Source organism: Bombus huntii, chromosome 1, assembly GCF_024542735.1.
Source record: "Bombus huntii isolate Logan2020A chromosome 1, iyBomHunt1.1, whole genome shotgun sequence".
NCBI classification, from domain to species: domain Eukaryota; kingdom Metazoa; phylum Arthropoda; class Insecta; order Hymenoptera; family Apidae; genus Bombus; species Bombus huntii.
Genome location: NC_066238.1, coordinates 24,590,992 through 24,613,959, shown reverse-complemented (window position 1 = coordinate 24,613,959; position 22,968 = coordinate 24,590,992). Strand labels below are relative to the sequence as shown.

The 22,968-nt window shown below is 33.6% G+C and overlaps 1 protein-coding gene across 5 annotated transcripts in view; it reads right to left on the bottom strand.

Moving 5' to 3' along the window:
* LOC126866628 (RYamide receptor-like) overlaps positions 1 to 22,968 on the bottom strand; it is a 369,792-nt gene that overhangs the window by 291,293 nt on the left and 55,531 nt on the right. The window contains exon 1 of one of the 5 annotated variants that reach the window (XM_050620490.1): positions 7,184 to 7,295. The exons of the other annotated variants lie outside the window; for them this stretch is intronic. The gene's annotated coding sequence lies outside the window, so the exon portion shown is untranslated. Of the gene's footprint in view, positions 1 to 7,183; positions 7,296 to 22,968 lie in introns of those variants that run through there. 5 annotated transcript variants of the gene reach the window in all.

Below are 22,968 nucleotides of genomic sequence, written 5' to 3'. Positions count from 1 at the left end.
TGTTTTTAACAGACTCAACGTTAAACATTCGTATTGATCGAAAGTGTGACATGTAGAAATAAGACAATGTAACATCGCGTGACGGTGAGCGATGAGAGCAGTACCTCTCTTGCCTCTGTGTCGTCTCTCCAAACTTCTTTCCATCTCCATGTTACGCGACTTTCAAAATCGTTTTTTTGGCGGCGGGGGGGGAGGGGGGGGGGACGAAATCTCATATGCAACAAAAATTTGATTCTACATGTTTGACTTTCATAAGCGACCATCCATTGCTGGGTTACATCACCAATTACTGAACACCCTATATATAGGCGATAGCATGAGATTTAGTAATAAATAGCAACCGGGGTAATATTCTGTTGTAAACACGAATTTCATTAACTGGGATACGAGGATTTATTTATTTCCGAGAAACTCGAGGGCGAAATGTAATTGAGGTCCAGCGGTAGATTTAGAGTACCGATGTTTTTTTAAATGCACAGTGGCTATAAAAAACTAGGAAGAGGTTATTTATTTATAATATGTAAGATGAAGTAAAAAAGAAAACAGTGTCAGTAATATCTTTACATGGAACTTAGGTAGCACAATTTCGCATAATATATACAGGGTTGGTAACTGGTGGTATAAGCGGAAAGGGGGCGATTCTACGCGAAAAAAGAAGTCAAAAATATAGAATAAACATTTTTCGTTCGAGGCTTTGTTTTCGAGAAAATCGACTTTGAATTTTCGCTCGGTACGCGTGCGGTACGTTATAACGGATCTCACTGTAGATCGTTGACTCGATGGAAAAATTAAAGAAAAAAAAAATTTCTTTTATTCTATATTTTCGACTTCTTTTTTCGCATAGAATCACCCCCCTTCCTCTTGTACCACCAGTTACCAATCGCCCTGTATATACATTCGCATAATTTTAACACAATGTTACTTCAATTGATTTTGGGAGAAACGTGTGCTATTTTCTTAAGCGCCAATACCCTCAACCTTCAATCAATTGCTTAGCCTCCTGGGATAGTGGATTTAACAGCGCTTGATTTTTATTTATGGAATCACATAAAACAGTGTGTACGTAAAACAAGTAGAGATTAGGGATAAATTTTAATAGAGATTGAGAGACCAGATTTAGGTGAACTTATATGTTCTTATTAATTCGTAAAATATCAGAAATATCACTATTTTAGCATGACAGTGCAACAGATAACTGTATTAACAAAAATGACACTTTGATCTTCAAGATTATTCAATCTGAAGCTAACTGACTTCTACGTATCTAAAGAACATTCAAAGAAAGAGTATGTCAAACAAGAATTAACGCGCATATAGTGAACGGACATGAAGAATTGATGATTGATTTACTGAGAAATAAAGTAATAAATTCAATTTTTTAGTCTTGTCAATGTTCTATCTATTAACAGGAAAGATGAATATCTTATCTCTAATAATCTATTGTTAATAGCTAATAATTATACTCATTGTCAATGTATTCTTCTTATATCATGGTTTCATTATATTATATCATTATATTGTGGTAACTGCAAATCTATTGTGTTCGTATTTCATATTTTCCTTCTTATATTTTGGTAAGAAATTACGGAAAAGAAATAACGTCATATAGGAGTTACATAAATTATATTATATCACGTCTTTTCCTCCTTACTTACACTTATAATATATATTGACAAAGTTTTATAGGAGAAATAAATGTGTCACCCCATGACTGAGAAATTCACATAAGATTAATATTTTTATATGTTCTTTTATTGTAAATATGTATTATGCATATGTATTATATGTATTCTTGTATAATATATATTGTATAAGTACAAATCTTGTATTTATACAATACATAATATTGATACTTATAAAAAAGAAATCTTGCATAAAACGAATTAATATAAAACGTAAAAGATAAAAATCCTAATTACAAAACTATATCTAATATTTATATATGTCTAAGTTGACATAATATAATATTACTGTGTGCGTGCGTGTAGTAGTGTAATAACATATTATATCATAATAATAATATAAAACTTAGTTACAAATTAGAATCTAAATATTACGAATTATAATTAAACATATTAAAATTACAAATTAATTAGAATATAGTCACGTAAAACAATTTTCTTTAAAAATAAAAATAGGTATACTGCATATTTGCACGCTGATATTGTCAGTAACAGAATATACATATGTGGAATATAGTGTACATTATTCATTAAACATTATTCACACTTCTACAACACTCGTAATAACATATATCATAAAAAATTAACGAAACTTATCAATTGTTGAGAAAAGTGTTAAGAATCGTGTGACAATTATTTTAATGCCATGGTTACAATCTCATTTGAGAACACGACATTTCACGTGAAGCAACCTAATAGCATGAATTTATTATCAAGAATGCATATGTGTATGTGTATGTATATAGCATATACATTGATATTTCGTGAAAGTTATACAAAGCCTGACCGCTTAGTTATACATTCCTAACCATGTACCTAATTAATGTTCAATCCAAATGATCATTCGATGTACATCGCGGCACAATTATTCACGTTGAATGACACACTACTAATCACCTTATTCCCATTGCCACTGCATTTGACAATCACGTCAATCAATTGGCACGCAGGCCGAGGCTATACGTCGAGCGCATTCTGCCACCCACGATCATCTGAAGCCCTTCAAAGTGCAAAATCGCTTGAAAAATGGAACGCCTGATAGGATAATCCGTGGTTGGTTATTGGAAAATGTTTGGTGAAAATTGGAATTTTTTATTCGCATCGTTCGAAATGTTTGGCACGGTATTTCTGTGTATGCTAATAAATTATCGAATTATTGATGGGTTTATTTTAACATTCTAAGGAAATAAACATGGAAAATGTTAATGAAATTTGTTGAAAATCCAGTTTATTTTATTATAAATTTGTATGGAAATTTCCAATGAATATGTTTTAATATTTCAAGATATACGTTTTAAATTATAAATGTAATTCGAATTGATTTTCTGATTTATGCAAGTTATCGCTTTTTCTCGTAAAAATAGAATTTTTTAGGGACGAACAGTTTCTGAATCAGGTTTCAGTATCAAACATTACATACGAATATTATTTCATTTTATGTGTAGATATTTTACAGTTAAAACCAATATTATATATAATATGCAAGAAAGCAAAAATGTAAAAACTGGAAAAATCACTCGCTATTATATTATAATGTCAGAATGTATTAAATAGCAACAATAATAAAATTAGTAATAATATGAATTAAATATAAGAATTGGCACAAATATATGAAATTATATTACAGCAGAATCCAGTTCTAATATTGCTAATAACTATATCTCTTCAAATAATAATATATGGTAGTATATTACTATTATATATCGTACTATAAATAGTCTCCTTCTCTCTCTCTCTCTCTTTCTCTCTCTCTCTCTCTCTCTCTTTCCCTCTCCCCATCCCTCCCTATCTTCTTTATAATAACTGCAATAGTTCTAATGTATTTGAAGTGAAAATTTTTAAATAAATACTACAAATCTTGTATCTATCTAAGCTTTATATATAGAAGACTACAAGTAATTATTTATGTAGAGATTTATGCGTAGAGGATGATTGATCGGTGAGGTTTAATGGACGAGATTGCTCATTGTTGAAACCGTCGAATATACAGGGTGGTTGGTAACTGGTGGTACAAGCGAAAGGGGGGGGGGGGGGTGATTCTACGCGAAAAAAGAAGTCGAAAATATAGAATAAAAATTTTTCGTTTGAGGCTTTGTTTTCGAGAAAATCGACTTTGAATTTTCGCTCGGTACGCGTGCACTTTATCACGTCTCGTTATAACGGATCTCACTGTAGATCGTTGTCTCGATTGATGTTATTTTTTTAATTTTTAAAATTTTTATTCTATATTTTCGACTTCTTTTTTCGCGTAGAATCACCCCCTTTCCGCTTGTACTACCAGTTCCTATACACGTTCTATACACGTCGCACGGTTTTAGTTTCCCAGATATTTGCAATGAACTTCAATTCCATTTACGTTACGATTACTTCATTCCGTCATAGATGGACGCTTCACGGTGTCTATTTTCGATAATCATTTCCAACTTACGTAAGAAAGAAAAATCGATGGATTAGGCTTGAGTTAGATATTCGATCGCGCCGTGGGCCCGTGGGTAACTCAACAGTGAAATAAGTCAAGATATAAAATAATAAATCAAATGTAATTCATACTGAGCTTTATATTATGATGTAGTTGTTCGAAATTAGAAACACTTCGGCTACGATGTTGAAGAAAGCGACTATCCGATTATTAAAATCATACTGCTATCGGGACAAACTTTTGCGAATATCTCGGAAAGCAAAGTCAAGCGACGGTAACGCGTATAGGAAAAAGTTGTTCAGAATGTTGACCTTGACAACATATTCCAAGATTATTGAAATCGGTAACGTCGTCGGCTTTGTAAATAATTACCAAAATATATAATTATTTAAATATTCAATTTTAAATATTTATTCAATACGAATTATTTTTAAGTTGTGACTTATACACACATACTGTATACATACATGATATGTATCGCATTAAGATGTTAACTAAATTCAATCAGTGCTTTAAGTTTCATTAATATTTAAGTAACTAATACCTAAGCTATGACTGGTACTGTACGCATACATAATAGGTATAGTATTAGAACTTTAATTGAATTCAATCAGTGATTTAAAATCCATTAATATTTGAATGAAATTGTCAAATCAAATATTGCGATTGGTTTTAATTAAGAGCAGATTAATAACATGATAAGATCGATAATTGACGTCTAGACACTCCATCAAATCAATAATTAAACGACATTCTTATAGGTGATATACATAGAAATAAATTGCATCAGTGTGAATATAAATTAATATACTTTCATACTTTTGCATTTCCCAGAAGAAATATTCTTTTTAATATCGATGTTTAATCGCCAACTAAAATTAAATGAAACTTATAATAGCAAATTTTATAATAGCAAGAAAGAATAGATTAATTTTTCCCTTCTGTCCTATTAATTATAATTAATATTACGATATTTGCTCAACTTTCACAGCATAAAGATGCATATTCAACATATCCTTTGCAGATGTTAAAAATCAAACAATGAGGAAGTATGTATGTAATCTCATTACGAAAACGATGATGCACCATTTTTACTGCAGCGTCATATTTAACGATATCCATTCTCGCAAACATGAACGCGTTATGCAGATATGATATCCTCGAGGATACCGATACCATCCCTTTTATCTACTAAACGATTCCATACATTAAAATGAAAAAGAGGAAATTTGTATATTAGTAACCATTAGTGTTTAATCTATGTTAAGGTATATATGTTAATTTCCAGCAGGTTAAAAAATCTTAACTGTAAACAATACTTATCTTAAAATAAATTAGCATTCGTTATATTCTTTCATTGTAATTCTAATCACAATTTTTGAAAAACAATTCGTTAATATAATTTGATAGAAATAATCGAAAATGACATAATCCTTAATAAGTCAATGAGATTAATAGTAAATTAAGCAGGATCTTTACATTTTAGAATTCTAGACGACTATCTAGTTTCCCTAATTATAAATCAAAGACCGACTTTGGCTTCCATATCACATAGGAAAATCGTGCCAGGTATAGTCATAAAAGAGAGAATCTCATTATAACCTGCTCGTAAAAATGGATAATACGGTGGTGTTAACATATTCTACGCAGTGTACAAAACTTACGTTTTATACATGCGAAAAGCTACATCGACTCTTGACAACTTAACGACGTTAGCAATTTTCTATGTATTTGTGCGCAAGCAATTAAGTTTTATATGTAGTCTTAAAATGATCGTTAAATACTAATGGTAATAATAACAATACCGCTTTCAAGTTTATAATTAATATCGCATTAAATACATTATTCTTACCTATTAACTTGTAGAAGGTACCTATTGTATTATGTATGTGATTATTGTATGTGATTACATTTGGCTATTATTATTGGATCTACAATAAGCAGTAGGCCGTATGCTACTATTTGAACTTCCTATTACACTGTCCAAACTGTTCTCTCGTGTAAATATTCTATTATCCTCATAGTAGGATATTTCTTGAAATACTGTGCATATATATTATGTAATTAATAGAATTTGGATATTAATGAAAATGTCTATTTTTATAGACATAATTGAAGGAATGAAACCTAACTGAATATCTGTTACATCTGTCATATTTATTAAATATTATAGTGGTTATCTTATTTTCGATATATTATATACCTTTGCATGATACGCGTATAATATTTGAATGTATAAAAATCTTCTATAAAGCGACATCGGTTCATAATAATTCAATGGAAATAATATAACTAAGCAGAAATGACGAATGTAGAACTATGAAAGCTCTATCATAATAATATTTGAATTCGATAAAAATTATAATTATTCCAGGAAATTATTTTGTAAAGCGTGTTTAATCGATCAAAAGTAAATATAAAAGTAGCACGTTCTGATACGTTTTCAAAGTTATTTCAAGATGAAATTTTAATTAACATTTACAATTTTAGATTTTATTTTATTTTATTTGAGTAACTTAGAACTAGTTCGTTCTTTGCTACGTTCTTTGATTACTTTTTCATAAGATGAGAATATCTTGGAATGAGTAATTTTAACACGTCAAATGAGGCTATCTCATGAACAATATCGTTTCCAGAACCCAGTTTTAATCAAATCTAGTATCAATGAGTTACTGATAATCGATAATCTTCAATTCATTGTATCTGCCAACAAAGTTGAGAATTCTAGTTTCAATCTGGATTGAAAACTTGCGAGACAAAATTTTATCCCATCTTCTTTTTAATTATCATCTGTCATTCTCTAACTTTCAAATGCATCACCTTTGCAAATATGATAAAACATTTTTAAATCAGCCTATAGAACGCAAATCCATAGAGAAAGCAATTTTTAAAAGAATTAGTCAATAAATCGCAAACTGATTATTGTGAAAATACAATAAATTATTTCTTTTACCAGTTACTTGTTTAATTATTTATACCATTAACGTAATAATATCCTATACTCACACATGAAGAAAGATATTTGATTCACAGCATGCAAAAATTATAAAACGAAAAGTAATCTATTTTCAAACGAACTCACCGTTTATTCATTTATATACGCGCGTTGATATTTTATATCCTGCCGATATGAATACATTGACGTACACAATAAGCTTTGTACACACTGTACACACACAGTAAGCATTGATACCTACATCAGAAAATATAATTTATATTATTAAATAGTAATACGTATTACGTATTTAAGGGTTATTTTTAATGTATTTAACTTAACTGTTTCCCATAAGAAACATCAGCTCTGTTAGTACACCAGAAAAGATCAACGAAACTGAAATTTAAGAAAAAATTTGATTCATCGAACATACGCAAACAATTCGACAAATTTCCCCACCATAAATTCCAAAACCCCCGATAGCGTTACAATGAGACGTCACGCGACGGCACTGGGATCATTTAAGGAGAAAATTAGATGCAGGGAACCGTTATCCCCATGCACTGGCGTAATTACCAATATTGAAAGATGCATCGGTGATCGAATCGATCGGATAGTAACCGACGATTTCACTGATACGCCAATATTTCGTCGTTTGTCCGTAAATATGCATTCACCCCTAGCCTTTGTGTAGCAATATCTTTCATTCGATTGTTGCATGAAATGCGATTCATTCCGCGCGACTGATTCCCCATTCAAAAACCCTACTACAACGCGCTTTACCCTTTGGAGAGTAATTAACACACGCATCTGCATCAGTCTGCTACCGATAGGATCAAGTTCAATGTGCAACTTAAATCAGGATCAAATTCATTACCTGATGTTCAGTTTGTAACAATTTACGGTATAATAATTATTTAACAGTATAGTATAATAATTCATAATTACTATAATAATTCATTTATAATGATTCATCTGAAAGCGATAATAGTGAAGAGAAGAGCAACGGAAGAGGGGGAGGAACGACAGAGAGGGAGCACAGCAAGGAAGCAAAAGCCAAAGAAGGATAAGCGTTAAATATAAGCAAAGACAATGTAAGAGATGTAATCTGGAAGTCGTCCAAAGCCGAAAGGCACGGACTAAAATAAATAATAATAAATATAATAATTCATCGTCTCTGGTCACCGAATTAACACATAACATAACACCGAAACATATGTCTGTATCTACACGTATACTATGTCAGATAAGTGGCAAACTGATCTTAGTTCTTCTAATTATTAAGTATGTCTTATTTCCACATCACTGAAAATGTCTGAAACCTAGTAAAATCACGCATGTACGCGGATATGAAAGTTCTGTCATTAAAATTTAAATACAAGGTACAGAATGTTTCGCAAAGTAATAAAAACGTAATACCTTGATGCAGGTGGAACATATTGGAAAGGGTATAACCTGCAATGAGGGAAAAACACAAATTGTTGAAAGGCACGTGTATAAACACTATATAACACCTTAGCAAACAATAGATTTTGTTCTTAGAACTCGGTCAAGTTTCCCAAACGAAGATATGAAAAATATTGATAGTTCCGAGTGATTTTCATTCGATGGTCAAGACTATATTAGTTTAACTGGATAATATCAGTCTGCGTATAACTAATGCTGTTAATATTTTTCAAATACCTAAGAAGTGTTTGAATCTACTCGAATCCATCGCTAGAATTTACATGTGCTCATTGATCCAGTGGAAATATGTCGCTCAGGAAACAGCCGTAAAACGCGTCGTGGTGAAATTGCAATTACGGGCCGAAACGTGATTGTACAAAATTGAAATATGTACAGTGGCTGCAAAAAGTATTGCCAGTACATTGGTATGCGCCAGTAATGGTTATTTTCTAGTGAAATATTTTTTTATAAGATTCCATACCTCTGTCGTACATTCTCGTAGTATCAAATGTTTGTAATTATACGTATAAAAGTACTACTAAATGATACAAAATTTGCTACATGTACTCGGATCTGATTGATTAATATTGTGTAAATGGTATAATAAATACAACGACCTTGCATACACAGTCACTGTATACAGTGACCAGCAAAAGTGTAAACATACTCCGCTGATTTTATGTAAAAGGCGATACTGCGACTAATTTTTCAAGTGATCGGTAAAGATTAGGTAACGGTAACTACAAGCTACGTCTGATTAACGAAATGTGATAGTTCATTTTCATTAACATTAATAATGTACAGAATATTTTATAGTAATTGTGTTTTGAAACAATGTTTACAGTTTTGCACGTTTCGTCAGAAACGCTTATGATAGCGTGTAAATGTCAGGGAAACGAAACTGGCAATAAGCACTGATTGTCCACTGTTTCGCAATCAACTGTTCCACACCATTGTTAGATGACTTTTCAGTTTGATATGCTTAATCCAAGATGAAGCCACTTAGTGAAGATAAAAAGAACAGTATTATTTGTTTGCGTGATAAAGGTTTGTCGTTGCTGCAAATTGCAGAAAAATATGGTGTCAGTCATGCGATAGTTGCAAGAATAAGAGAAAGGTATGTTAGTGCACCAATTTCTTCACAAAACGGTAGACCGCGACTTATTTCGGATAGAGCAGCACGTGAAATTGCACACTGTACTCGGTCGGATAGTTACAAAACACCAAAAATTGCTGCTCAGCAAATCGAAATAAGTGCTAGCGAATGGACCATTCGCGTCGCTCTTTAAAGAGAATTTGTTTACGAGCGAAGGAAAAAGAAAGTAAACCAGTTCTTTCAAACAAAAATATTAAATTACGAAAACAATTTGTTGACACCTACAAAGAATGGACGACCGAGGATTGGAAAAGAGTTATATGGAGTGACGAAACAAAAATTAACAGATTCGAATCCGACGGAAGGTCCTGGTATTGGACTTCATCCGAGAATAACGATCAACCAGGTGATATAAAACAAACTATAAAGTTTGGAGGTGACTCAATTATGTGTTGGGGTTGCTTTACTCACAGAGGCGTTGGTCTCTTAGTTCGAATCGAAGGTATAATGCGAAAAGAGCATTATTTGACCATTCTACAAAGCAATTTACGTTCTGTAGTTAATTCTATTGGATATAATGAACGTGAAGTAGTATCTCAATAAGACGAGGATCCTAAGCATATTGCAAAAATAGTTAAAACCTGGCTAGAAAATCAAAAATTTTCTGTGATGAAGTGGCCAGCACAAAATCCGCGTATGAATCCGATCGAAAATTTATGGTCCATTTTGAAAAGAAGGCTGGCAAAATGTAATAATCCACCTTCAAGTGTTCATGAATTATGGGAAAAAACATAACAGGAATGGTACGATATAGAACCACAAATAATTAAAAATTTAATTGACAGTACGCCTCGTAGATTAAAAGCATTAAAAAAAGTAAAGGAAAGTGGACGAAATACTAGGTTGAAACCTTAATTCGACGAGTATAATTAAAGTGCAAAACTGTAAACACGGTTCGAGATGTCCATTTTTGTAAAATGTTCTGTACATTATTAATGTTAATGAAAATGAACTATTACATTTCGTTAATCAGACGCAGCTTGTAGTTACTGTTACCTAATCTTTACCGATCACTTGGAAAATTAGTCGTATTATCGCCTTTTCCATAAAATCAGCAGAGTGTGTTTACACTTTTGCTCGTCACTGTGTATAGGAGCGTGTACTGCTTTTTTATGATATTATGTTATCGTTGTGTTCGAGTGGAAATTCTGGTGGATACTGTCGCATATAGCAGTTGATACAGGGGAAGAACGAGTGCCGCGATGGGACTGGAATATTCGATAGATTGTGATACACGAGAGAATTCGGGACAATCAGATTTACAAAATGTTGGTTTTAAACGTTGAAAATCGAATTTCATGGGGTTTGCTTCGTATGTTTTACGAATCCGCACTGCAATGCCCGGAATTAATTTTATGTGGTTAACGTGTTTCAAAGGTATATTCGTGGTTAACTGCCGCAATGTCGAACATTGAAAGTTATAAAATAATAGTGAGTTCCATTTTTTGTTATTTCGAGGTTGAACAAAAATGCTGCGTGTAATATATGAATTTATACTGCCATATAGTAAACCAATTGATTATTCATTTCACAAGTATACCTATCTTGCACATTCGCAAATGCTGATCGTAAGATAAAATATTAATTTGACCATTGAGGACCAGGCAATGTAATAACGTGTAAAAGTTGCGTAAATGTAACTATTGAGATATGTATCATTTTCTGTGCTAGACTGGGTTAAATGCGTAATAGAGATGCTTGTATGTGGGTATCAGTGTGTGGAGGTAATGAGGTGGATGAATGTAAACTATCCAGTCGGTTAACAGTCGGGTATAGAAGAAAGCGCTGAGACGCGTGCAAGTGTGTATCGATGAATATATAAGAAATCGTCCATAAAATAAATATATTACTATTCTAATATTAATCCCAAGTGTAAATTTAGTGTTCCTGTAACATTATTTCGGCTTCAAAGATCCACAATTCTCAACAGTAATATTAATAAGAAATAACTAACTGTTTCATCGAGTTATAAAATGTATTACAATAATGGATACATTACAGAAGCCCATTATACCAATCGGAGGTACGGAAAGAGTTTTTATAATTTGAAAGAAGTAGTTCATCACGGTACTGTAAGATACTTCAATTTCTTCAAATTTAATCAAATTGTAGGACTTCGAAGAAATAATAACGAAAAATATACTAATCAAATTCTTGAAATTTTAAGTGCATTGTAAAAGACAATGTAATAAACCCGTTGCGATAATACAACATTGATCCTTAACCGATTAGTAGATTGAATTGTTATAGGAAACATTAAGATTAGATCTTGCAATAATATTTTATTGAATCTCCTATGGGCGTACAAAACTTTCTCTTTACATCCAATTCACGCTCCATACGAAAGAATTATACCTTAGAGGTAGATACTTTACATAATCTACATTTATACGTTACATAATATCGCCATGCGAGTTATACAGGGTGGTTGGTAACAGGTGGTACAAGCGGGGAGGGGGTGATTCTACGCGAAAAAAGAAGTCGAAAATATAGAATAAAAATTTAAAAAATTAAAAAAATAACGTTAATCGAGACAACGATCTACAGTGAAATCCCTTATAACGAGACGCGCTAAAGTGCACGCGTACCGAGCGAAAATTCAAAGTCGATTTTCTCGAAAACAAAGCCTCGAACGAAAAATTTTTATTCTATATTTTCGACTTCTTTTTTCGCGTAGAATCACCCCCTTTCCGCTTGTACCACCAGTTACCAACCACCCTGCAAATTTTGATTAACTCGATCATTATAAAGAGGGATTTGAAGCATATAACGGTTTCATTCTGCTGAATTTGCGTGATCTATTCAAATTTGTATATTCCAACATCGCTCTTGTAATAAACAAAAAGTTTGTGACATTTCAAGAAAAATTATTATCATGAAATTGGTATAAGAAGTGTATATCAACGATAATTTTTTATCTTTTTCTCATATTTAAAAAAATTGTTAACAATATAAATCACTATTGGGTCAAAAATGACCCAAGAGACGTAAGAAACTTAACATTAAGGTTAAAGTAACTCTAATAGTTACTAAAATTAGTAACAAATCATGCGTTTGTTTCTCCAAAATTCCATAAATTCCATGAATTCTGATTTTTGCAATCTACGAAAGTACGTTGTAAAAAACCCTGCGCTTTCTAGAAAAGGTAATTTTGGATATATGGAAATTTTTGTCACAGTTCATTAGTGGGACTGCTCTCTGCTCTCTTTCATTGCCAAGGAGATAATATAATAAGGCGAAGTGAAAAGTGAAAGGGAAAGAGAAAAATGGGCAATATATTCTCAACAAAACTTTCCTAAAACTGCTTACGATATGTTATAAATTTATAAACCTGTTATTTATTATCTTGAAAGTTGACAACTTCCTTGAACAATGCTACGCTAAAATTCCAAAAAGTAAGATATATCTTCCAAATAGCTTCCACCAAGGTCCGAAGCTTCCACCCCTATAAACATATTTTGCTGCAACAAGATGCGATTACAATGAAACTAACATTATTCTTCGCACTTGGATCAACTATAGCAACATTGGATCAACTGAAGAAATTTAGGTTTGAACCGAAACATTTTGCTTTCTCGATTTTTTAATTTTTATGTAATTATTGATTTGTCGTTTATTAGTTATTATTTATTTGTTATTTAGTAGCATTATTTATTATAATTATTTATTATAATATTATTTATTAATATCGTTACGTGCTAAGATCAATTTAGTATCTTCTTCATAAATATTTCTATTCTTTAGTATACATTAACTTAACCAACAAGTAAACATGAAATTTATAAGAGAAAACAAAAATTCAAATTACCCATTGCAAATACTATAAAGATACACCATGTCACAAGTGACTGTCAAAAGTGTCCAGATATCATGTAGTTGTATTTCTGACTCCTTTTTCTTTTTGCAAAAATTTTTACAACATTGCATTGTATATAATACACTATTTTATTTAATCTATTTTATAGTACATACTATACTTGTATGTCTTTTATATTTTCAGAAACCTTTTATCTCGATTTCTATCCCTATTAACGATATAATAAAATTCCAGTTTGAGTCTCCATTTGCAAATATCTCCTAAAAATATAATTAGTTGTTACTAAAAGATCACTATCATGGACGACTCACGATTTTGCACAGTACCATATTGTGCAGCTCAAAATTAAATCTAAATTAATCTTAGGTCGTACATTGTACATGTACATTGTATATATGTGATACTAGTAATGAACGTGTTGCGGTATAGAAAATTTACGATGTCAAAACTCTCTCGTACAATAGTTTACTATGGCAAGTAACAAGCAATATAAATCATTGACTTATATAATTTCGCGATTATAAGATACAATGATATTTCTATAATTTTATAATACGAACAATTGTTAAGTTGTAAAAGTTACTTACACAAAATTTGTTCACCTTATTATCAAAATTGTCCCCATTGTGCAAAACGATCTATTGATATCAATAATTCGTTATCTGTAGCCTATAAAAGCTCAAAAATAATATTAGTTGAACCGTGCAAGAAATTTTGCTTCTAAAAAATGTCATGTATTTTCGTATGAAAATTGTACCAATTATGGGAAAGGACCCGCTAATACTAATAGTTTATAGCTTTTATAACTTGTACAATTTCACAATACGGCACTGGCTGTGAAACTGACATTTCCAAAATTTCATAATATTATAACCGAATTGTGCAAAATGGGTGCATAAACATTCTAAACGTCGACGGACCAAACAAAATAAAATGTATACACGTAGCATATCTAACAGGTAGCCCGATAGTAGCACCACTACCACACCCAAACGAAAGGGGCGTAGGGCGTAGGACGTAAAGGGAAGCTGTATCGATTGGAGGCTTTGCTGGGTAACCACTGGCAGCTTCCGTCGGCTCTGCACCCTCCTCCGAAGCCTGCTAGTGGAAAGCCGGCGAATTTTACACCACGTGTTCCATCGACCATATTCAAAGGACCGCTTGCTCGAGCTGCCATGAATAGACCCCGAGCCCTGTTGGACTAACAGATTTCGTGATTCCTGTAATTAAGTTAATCGAATCGCGTTTGCATATACGTTGCTCGAGCCCGTTGCTTAAACGAAGGTTCCTGTCACGAGCATTCCGTCTGTTCGACTTTTCAAAGTGTTACACACGGATACCTATAGAGACCCATACATAATCGATAATATTGTCGTAATAATTACATCACAAAATATTGAGCTTTAATCGTATACGGTCACCGTAATAGACAATATCCTCGCTGCATATGAGAATTGACGCTTGAATCGCAAAATATCTAAATTTTGATCGATATTATTATCAATAACGATTTAATCAATATTATTATTACGTAATGTATACTTGGTATTTAATATTTAATATTTAGTATATGTTTATAAAGTGATCTTGACCTTGACCTTGACACGCGTTAAGGACTCTTTGCTGAGTAACCTTTAGAAGGTTATAACCGTCCAACGCGTTGTTCCTTAAAGATTATTAAGAAAAAGTATCTTTTACAAATCTACGGAATTTATTCATTTACGTATGGTAAAGAAATACCGCGCACGTTGCTCAATCGCTCCACTGACTCGCCAAAATCTAGTCCAACTCAATACCAATGCCATATGTGAGCGAAGCGAAACAACGGGGAATTTTTAACAAAAATCCTTTTCAGCCAAAAATTCCTAGCCCTTTCATTCTCACGTGCAGTTGGTATCGAGTTGTGTTAGGTTTTTTGCCAACGAGCGAGCAATACGTGCAGTGTTTGTTTGAAGAAAACTGGAAAATAGACGCGGCTATCGCATCGACTACGTTTGTGTTCGTGGTTACATATGTGTATGTATTTATGTATAAGCAAAATGCAATGTACTTACATAGTAGTAGCAACATATTTCTATTAATAACTTTTTGAGCGATAACGAGCAACGATTGAAACCTTCCAGAGGTTATTCACAAGAATGTCCTTGACAATATACGTCAATGTCAAGGCCATTGGGACTGGCTCCTCTTTCTTTAACATTTACAATTTATAGTATTTAATATACATGATATCCTGTGAGATAGTGAAATATCGAGATTGAATTAACGAAAATTTTGATATTTTGCGATCCGAGCGTCGATACTAATAAATGTTTGGAATATTAACAGTAATTATTGACAGCACAGAGTTAATTAAAGAAACGGTTGGATTTCAAGTTTCATGTCACAACGAACACTCGTTGCTATTGAGATGTGTTGTAGTTCATGCTAAAGTATAATAATTGAAATAAATAGCTGCATTCTTCAAAGCAATTTTTTTCCAATAAATTCGTGAATATCGTTTGCGATTTTATATAACATTTTAAAGAAAAGGAATTATTATAGCTAAGCATACACTTTTTCTAACTTCGAAACTATTCAAAATATACTATTCAGTATAGTATTAGTAGAGTGTACTATTCAATATATTACGTAGCATCTTGAAGACAAGATACAACTTATAACAAGCGGGAAAGATATGATAAGACCATTTTTCTTGAATTTTTGATATTTGTATCATTTCGTGGCTAAAAGAAAGTATTTTAATATGCACCATAAGTACATAGAAGAAGTTTAAGTTTATTTAAGTCTGTTAAAAATATGCGGTAACTGCATAAGTTTCGTAAGAAACAAATGATAGTTTACATGTTACATTAATTTAACTTAATTAATATTAGTTTGCAGAAGTAATGTTACTAATACTCGTTAAAAAAAAAGTGACAAAAACAGATATTTGATCCAAAAGTCAACTGAAAAAATAGTTTTGATATACAATTGGTTGATGTCATATTGAATTTTAAAATTGTTCTTCCATGTAAAACGGGAAATAAAACTGATCGTGTTTTTCAACTGCGGCTTTCCTCTTTTCCTTCAGTGGGAAATATTATCAATACTATCGATCGTGTGCAGGCTCCTTAAAGGTATACATACATACGCCACACACACGAACGCACTCAAAGGCTCAACAACCGGTTAATTCTATCTGGACAACTTGGCAATTATCAATTGTTCCTAAATCGGCTATTCTATCTCCAGCCGTGATAGATGGTAATGGACGAACTTTCAAGCGTTGAGTTTCATCGTAGAGAATACGATTCACCGAGAAGATTTTACTTGCTGAATAATTATTTCGCTATAATTACTATGCTCTAAAGCAGAGGTATGGGGCTGGAACATGGAAGAAAGACTGGATAGAGTACAAAGAAGATATGCGAAATGGATATTAGGCTTAGATATGATAACACCAAATTATATACTGATAGAAGAATGCGAGATAATAGAAATAAAAGAAAAAGCATTAAAAAGAGCAGCGAGGTACGAAGAGAAAGCCCTAGAATCAAAAAAGAAATTATTAAAAGAGTGTATAAAGGAAAGAGAGAGAAAATGGGGAAATGGTCATGAAGGGAAAAGAGCAAGAAAGAGAAAGAAGGGATTAGGAGAGGTGAGAAAGCGAGGGACGCAGGTAGAAGCAGGAGAGGAGCAAGAAAGGATGACAGCAGACCAAATTATAAAAGAAAGAAGAAAGAGAGAAGCAGAAGAGAGGGGGAAAAGGATAAGGAAATCCAAGTATAATATATACTACAGAAACATAGCCAAAGAAAAATTATCAAAGTACTTAGAAGGGAAGATGAAGTGGGAGGATAGAAGAATACTGGCAAGATTCAGATGTGGAAACGAGACCAAAGCAAGGGAATACTGGAAAGAAGAGGGGGAAAAAGATGCAGACTATGCAGAAGGAAAGGGGAAGGCCTGAGACGTGTAATAGAAGAATGTGAAATAACGGGAGGATTAAAGGGCATAGGACAAACGCTAAACGAGACTGGAGAAGGTTTAACAGAACTGAAAGCAATAATAGAGAAGAGAAGGGCAAACGACAGGAAGGAGGCACAACAAGGAGGCTAAAGACCAAAGTTGCAGTAGTTTTTAGTCATTAGTTGCTAATTTATACTTCCTAATTTTTAGTTTTTAGACTAAGTAAGGTAGAACAATAGAATAGAGTGGAAAAGAGGGGAGGTAGCCATATAAGAAGAGAAATAGACATAAGAGATGTAAGAAAGTTCGGCCAAAGCCGAAAGGCACGGATTAAGCAATAATAATAATAATAATAATACTATGCTCCAAAAGACTCTAGAGGGTATGATAAGAAAGATTAGGGAGTAAAATAATAGACTGTAAAATGGTATATCTAAGTTTACTCGCATTGTATGGATAGGTAAGTGAGAGTGTATGTATTAGAAATAAATGTCGAATTGTTTTTAGGACCTCGCTTTTGGATTCAGTTGTTCACTGAGAAGAAAGTAATATGATATTAAGAAATTGGTTTATATAAAATTGGCTAGTATGTGTTGGTTGACTTTATTGCTGAAAGTACACATTACATTACATGAATGTCTTTACTAGTAAGTATATTCATTTATTAAAGTATATTTATTTGTAAAAGGTAAAGTAATATACCGGAACTTTCCATATTATTTCAATTATTTTGATATAATTATATTTTTATTTTGGAAACGAGACCAAAGCAAGGAAATACTGGAAAGAAGAGGGAGAAAAAAGATGCAGACTATGTAAAAGAAAAGAAGAAGACCTGAGACATGTAAAGAAGAATGTGAAATAACGGGAGGATCAAAGGACATAGGAAAAACGCTAAATGAGACTGGAGAAGGTTTAACAGAACTAAAAGCAATAATAAAGAAGAGAAGGGCAATACAAGACGGGGAGGAACGACAGGAAGGAAGCACAGCAAGGAGGCAAGAGCCCAAAGTTTCAATAGTTTTTAGTCAGTAGTTGTTAATTTGTAGTTTCTAGTTTTAGTTTTTAGAGATAAAATAATTAAGGGAGTGCAATAGAATAGAGTGGAAAAGAGGGGAGGTAGACATATAAGAAGAGAAATAGTATAATAGTAGAAGCAATAATAAATAAATATATTTTTATTTAATCACCATATTAATATAAAAACTATTTTATGAACTGTATATGCAGTACTTATTATATCTTTATAAACTTGCATATATTGCATCAACATACTATTATCCAAAAATGTGAGATTCATACACACTTACAGAAAATCTTACATAAACTTACTGTGCTTTACTTGTTACGAACCGAGACTACGTACAGCGTGAGTCATTTTGTGGAATGTGGTCGTAAATGTAAAGCAGGTACATAACGAACCTGACACGAAATCCGGCAGCTGCTAAAATAATTTTAAGCGAGAACAAATCTAACGCGTAGTCAAGGAATCTCTAGCATGGAATCAGGTGCGGATGAACCTGACTTGAGGTTAGAGAGCTGCAGCAAGTTAAAACTTTGTGAATAAACTCCATGTGAAATAGGGGAGTCGCTAGGAAGGAAGGCACAGACAAACTCAATACGAAATCGATGAGCCGCTAGAAAGTTGGACAACCCGACATTTAAACTAGAAAAATTTACCGAATGTCCAGCTGGACAAATTGTAAAGTACAAATTAAATAATAAAAAGAAAACCGACATATAGCCCCGAGTGCCGTTAGGAGATTAGGAAAAGTACAGACCTGAAAAAAAAACGGGGAAATGCAGGAGCGAATGAACGCAATACGAAATCAAAAAGTCACAGGCTTCATAACTTAATTAGTAAAAGTCAACGCGACTCAAAATTGTATCGTGTGAATGCGTTCAACTACGCTCGTAAAGGATTGTAGACTCGAACGTTAATTTTGAAATAATTAAACTAGAATTTATAACAAAACACAGATACGTTAAAAATATATTGTAATCAAACTTATTACGTTATATATATATATATGTCGGATTAGCGTTAGGTTTATGGGCATGTAACGAATCTTCATTCGGACTAGCCATCGTTGTTGTACAATACAGATTATATTTACTGATATAAATATTGATTTTTACAAAGTTTGACAAATAACGGTGGTGATTAAACACTCGAGATGTTAGTGACAATGTTCTTAGTTTCATTAACGAATCCACGGTCAACGGGGTAACTCTTTGTTAAACGTAGAATATATTTTGAAGCGCAAAATAACGTTTGCTATGACGCTCGGTTTAATAATGCACGTAAAGACGATGTGAAAACTCTCCAAGGTGATAGCAAGAATAAAAGACTGATGGAAATTTTCCTCTCCTTACAATCGCGTTTGCTCGTTGCATATTGGCCGAGGATACCAACAAAATTCCAGCCGCCGTTGCTAGGCAGACCCGCGTAGAGCTGACATTGCTCCTGCCCGGGGTTCGATTGTTAATACAACGTGTGTCCAACAGTATTGGCACTTCTCTGTTAGGTAAAAACGTTCATCCCGTGACCGTGGCTACGTTCGGCGACCAGTTGTGTCACCTCGAGCCTAAGCCTACCGTCGCAAATCTCGGGCAAATATAATAGGATTGAATCATAACAACTCTTTCTAAGTTTTATCATTTAAGCACAGCTATAATAAATAGTCTAGACTAAAGTATTAGGAATCTTCCCAAAAATTCCAAAAGAAAGGCCCCGATGTTCCCTCATCTTCGACATATATATTTGTCGGAGAGAGAAGAACACCGGAACGGCGCTTTGTCTAGCAAAGGTATAGAGCAATAGTATGACCCTCATTACAGGAAGTACCCATAGAGGTACCGGGCAGTAAAACATTCCAACGGGTCCCTCAGACAATGAATACCCAAGGTCGAGGCACTTGCACGGCACGAGTACCGCTAGCCCGAGGACCCGCCATAAAACCTGGGTTATTTCCGGCAATTAAGATTTTCCTAACGGACAGGCAGCTTGGTCCCAAAAGCGACCCATCGGGAGCGGTGTCGACGGACACGAGGGTCTGGTATCCTCAGACACCCCTCCGCCGCACGTCCTTGGCCGGACGGCATCCTCGGGACGAGTATTCATTCTTCCTGGAGATCTGATCGATGAAGCACGGAGCGCCTTACGATCAGCGAGCAGTGCATGTTTGAGTTCTACTAAGCATATCTATCACCCCGTCGGCCGCGTATTCGTTACCGAACCCGAGACCATCGTCACCAGTGCCGCGAGCATCTAATCGCCAGGTTGTGTTAATAAACGGTGTTCTTGTGATATCGCAACGATGGCTGCCCCTCAGGGGAACTCGCCGAACGCCCCCAACCTGATCCTCAACGCCACCCCGACATATTTATTAAGTTGCGAATAAATGAGTCTAATGGTGTATAATGGTGCACTCTGTATCTGAGTGTACCTGATTCATTTTAGCATACTGATAATTCGGGGACTAAAAATAGTTAAGAAGTAATGCCAAACTGTAAAAGAAAGAATTTATAGCAACCCGAGGATTTTAAAAGATTAACTGCAGCTCAGAAAAGGAACCGACTTAGTCCGACCTCGCTAAAGTGATTCTTAATTGAATAGAGAGTTTTCGTTAAGGTCTGACCAAGGAGCGTAACTGTTTAACTTCTTATACACCATAAAAATCTTAAAATTTCGTGACCGGGTGATTTATGAGTGTATTACCTAGCATATACATTTGCGTGCGAGGAAAACTAATGCCTTCAAAGTTTCTGAGAAATGGTACTACCTGTGTAGTTCTCACGACAGTTTGCTAGATATCCAACTCTACCGTGGTTGTCTCCCGCATTGTTTAGTTAGAGGATGTTTGAAGTACAAGGCGTTTTTGTTTCTCTTCGAGTATCCTTGAAGAAATTTCAACAGATACAACGGAGAGTATAGTATATTTTTATTTCTTTACCTAAAATGAAGAAGAAATTTTATTTTACTGTTTTTAATTAAAAGATAAACATAGTTGACCGTGACCAATATACCAACTTTGAATTACAAATCTATTTTCTTTTTTAAAAAAAGCTTTCTTGCGCTAAAAGAGAAGAAGACCAAATGCAAATTACAAAGAAATTGTAAATACAGTTCTGGGTACAATGTCATGTTACATATGTATGTACGTTTCCAAGAAGTGCGGTAATAAGCTTATGATTTTTACTAGTATTTCCTAGGGTTTCCAAGAGAAAGAAATACGGTAGATTTCTTCTTTACAGGTCTAATGGCCCTAACCAAACTCTTTTGATTACATAGACACGGGCAAATGATCAGCTGATGCATGTTTATATGCCATAAACACGCAAGTATTATTCACATGTTACTAACTTTCGCACGCAACTTGGTTCGCGTGGGCTATTAAAACACGGAACAATTTTCAAGCAGATGAATTTTTATGAATGAAATAGCTACGCATTTTCTATACTAACAGTGAGGATATTCTCCGTAGTAAAAAATATTATTATTATAAAAGGGTTCAGTTTTAGAACAAACACAATGTAAACAATAATCATCGTTGCTTGACCGCTATCAAACATGGAAATGCATACAACTCGGATGCCAAGCTACTTTTTAGCTTCTACAAAACGGGTTGGGATGAAACATACCTTATTTTCTTTCCCGGGCACTAGGCTATATAACAGGAAATCCCATCAAACTCCGTTCAATTCTTTTTACATGACGCGAGTATAAACGGAGAAGCAGACAGACAAGGATTCTAAAAATTAATATTTTTGGCTCCATAGCTTATCAGTTGTTTCTGGATGACTGTTTTTAGTATTTCTTTCAGTGTACAGATAATTAAAATTTAATTAAAAATTCCCATTCTTATAACAATATTCACGTATATTATACAATGTTATAAACACTAACACATCATAATCCAATTCTTGTATCACTTCTTAAGGTTAAAGAATTAAAATTATTAGCTTCTTAAATATATATGTGTAATTCGTATTATTTACATGTCGGAGACGAAAGGAAAACCGGAGCTTTCCCTTTGCAATTTTGGGAAAGTCTTCTAATGCTTTAGCCTAGATTTTATCATAGCTGTAATTAAGCAATTGTTGTCATTCGATCTGATTGTAATTGTTCGATATTTGTGATAGCGAAAGTGGGTTCGAGGTGATAACCGGTCGCCGAACGTAGCCACGATCACGGGATAAACGTTTTGTCTGACGAAGGTGTGGATCGTTTGTATAGTTCTCTCTAGAAATCACATAGAATTGTACTTTGGAGATGTCGATATAATGGGACACACGTTGTATTAGCAATCAAACTCCAGACAGAAACTGCCTAGCAACGGCGTTTGGATCTTTCTCGATGCTTCCAAAGAGTATACAACAAACTCTTGGCAGAAACTGCCTAGCAACGGCGATTGGAACCTTCTCGATGCCTCCGGCAAGCATATAACAAACAAATGCAGTCGTACAGCGAGAAAGATTTTCATCAGATCATCATTCGTGTGATCGCCTTGGAAAGTGATACATCGAGCAGTTTACCGAGCATCTCAGCAATCGTATTTT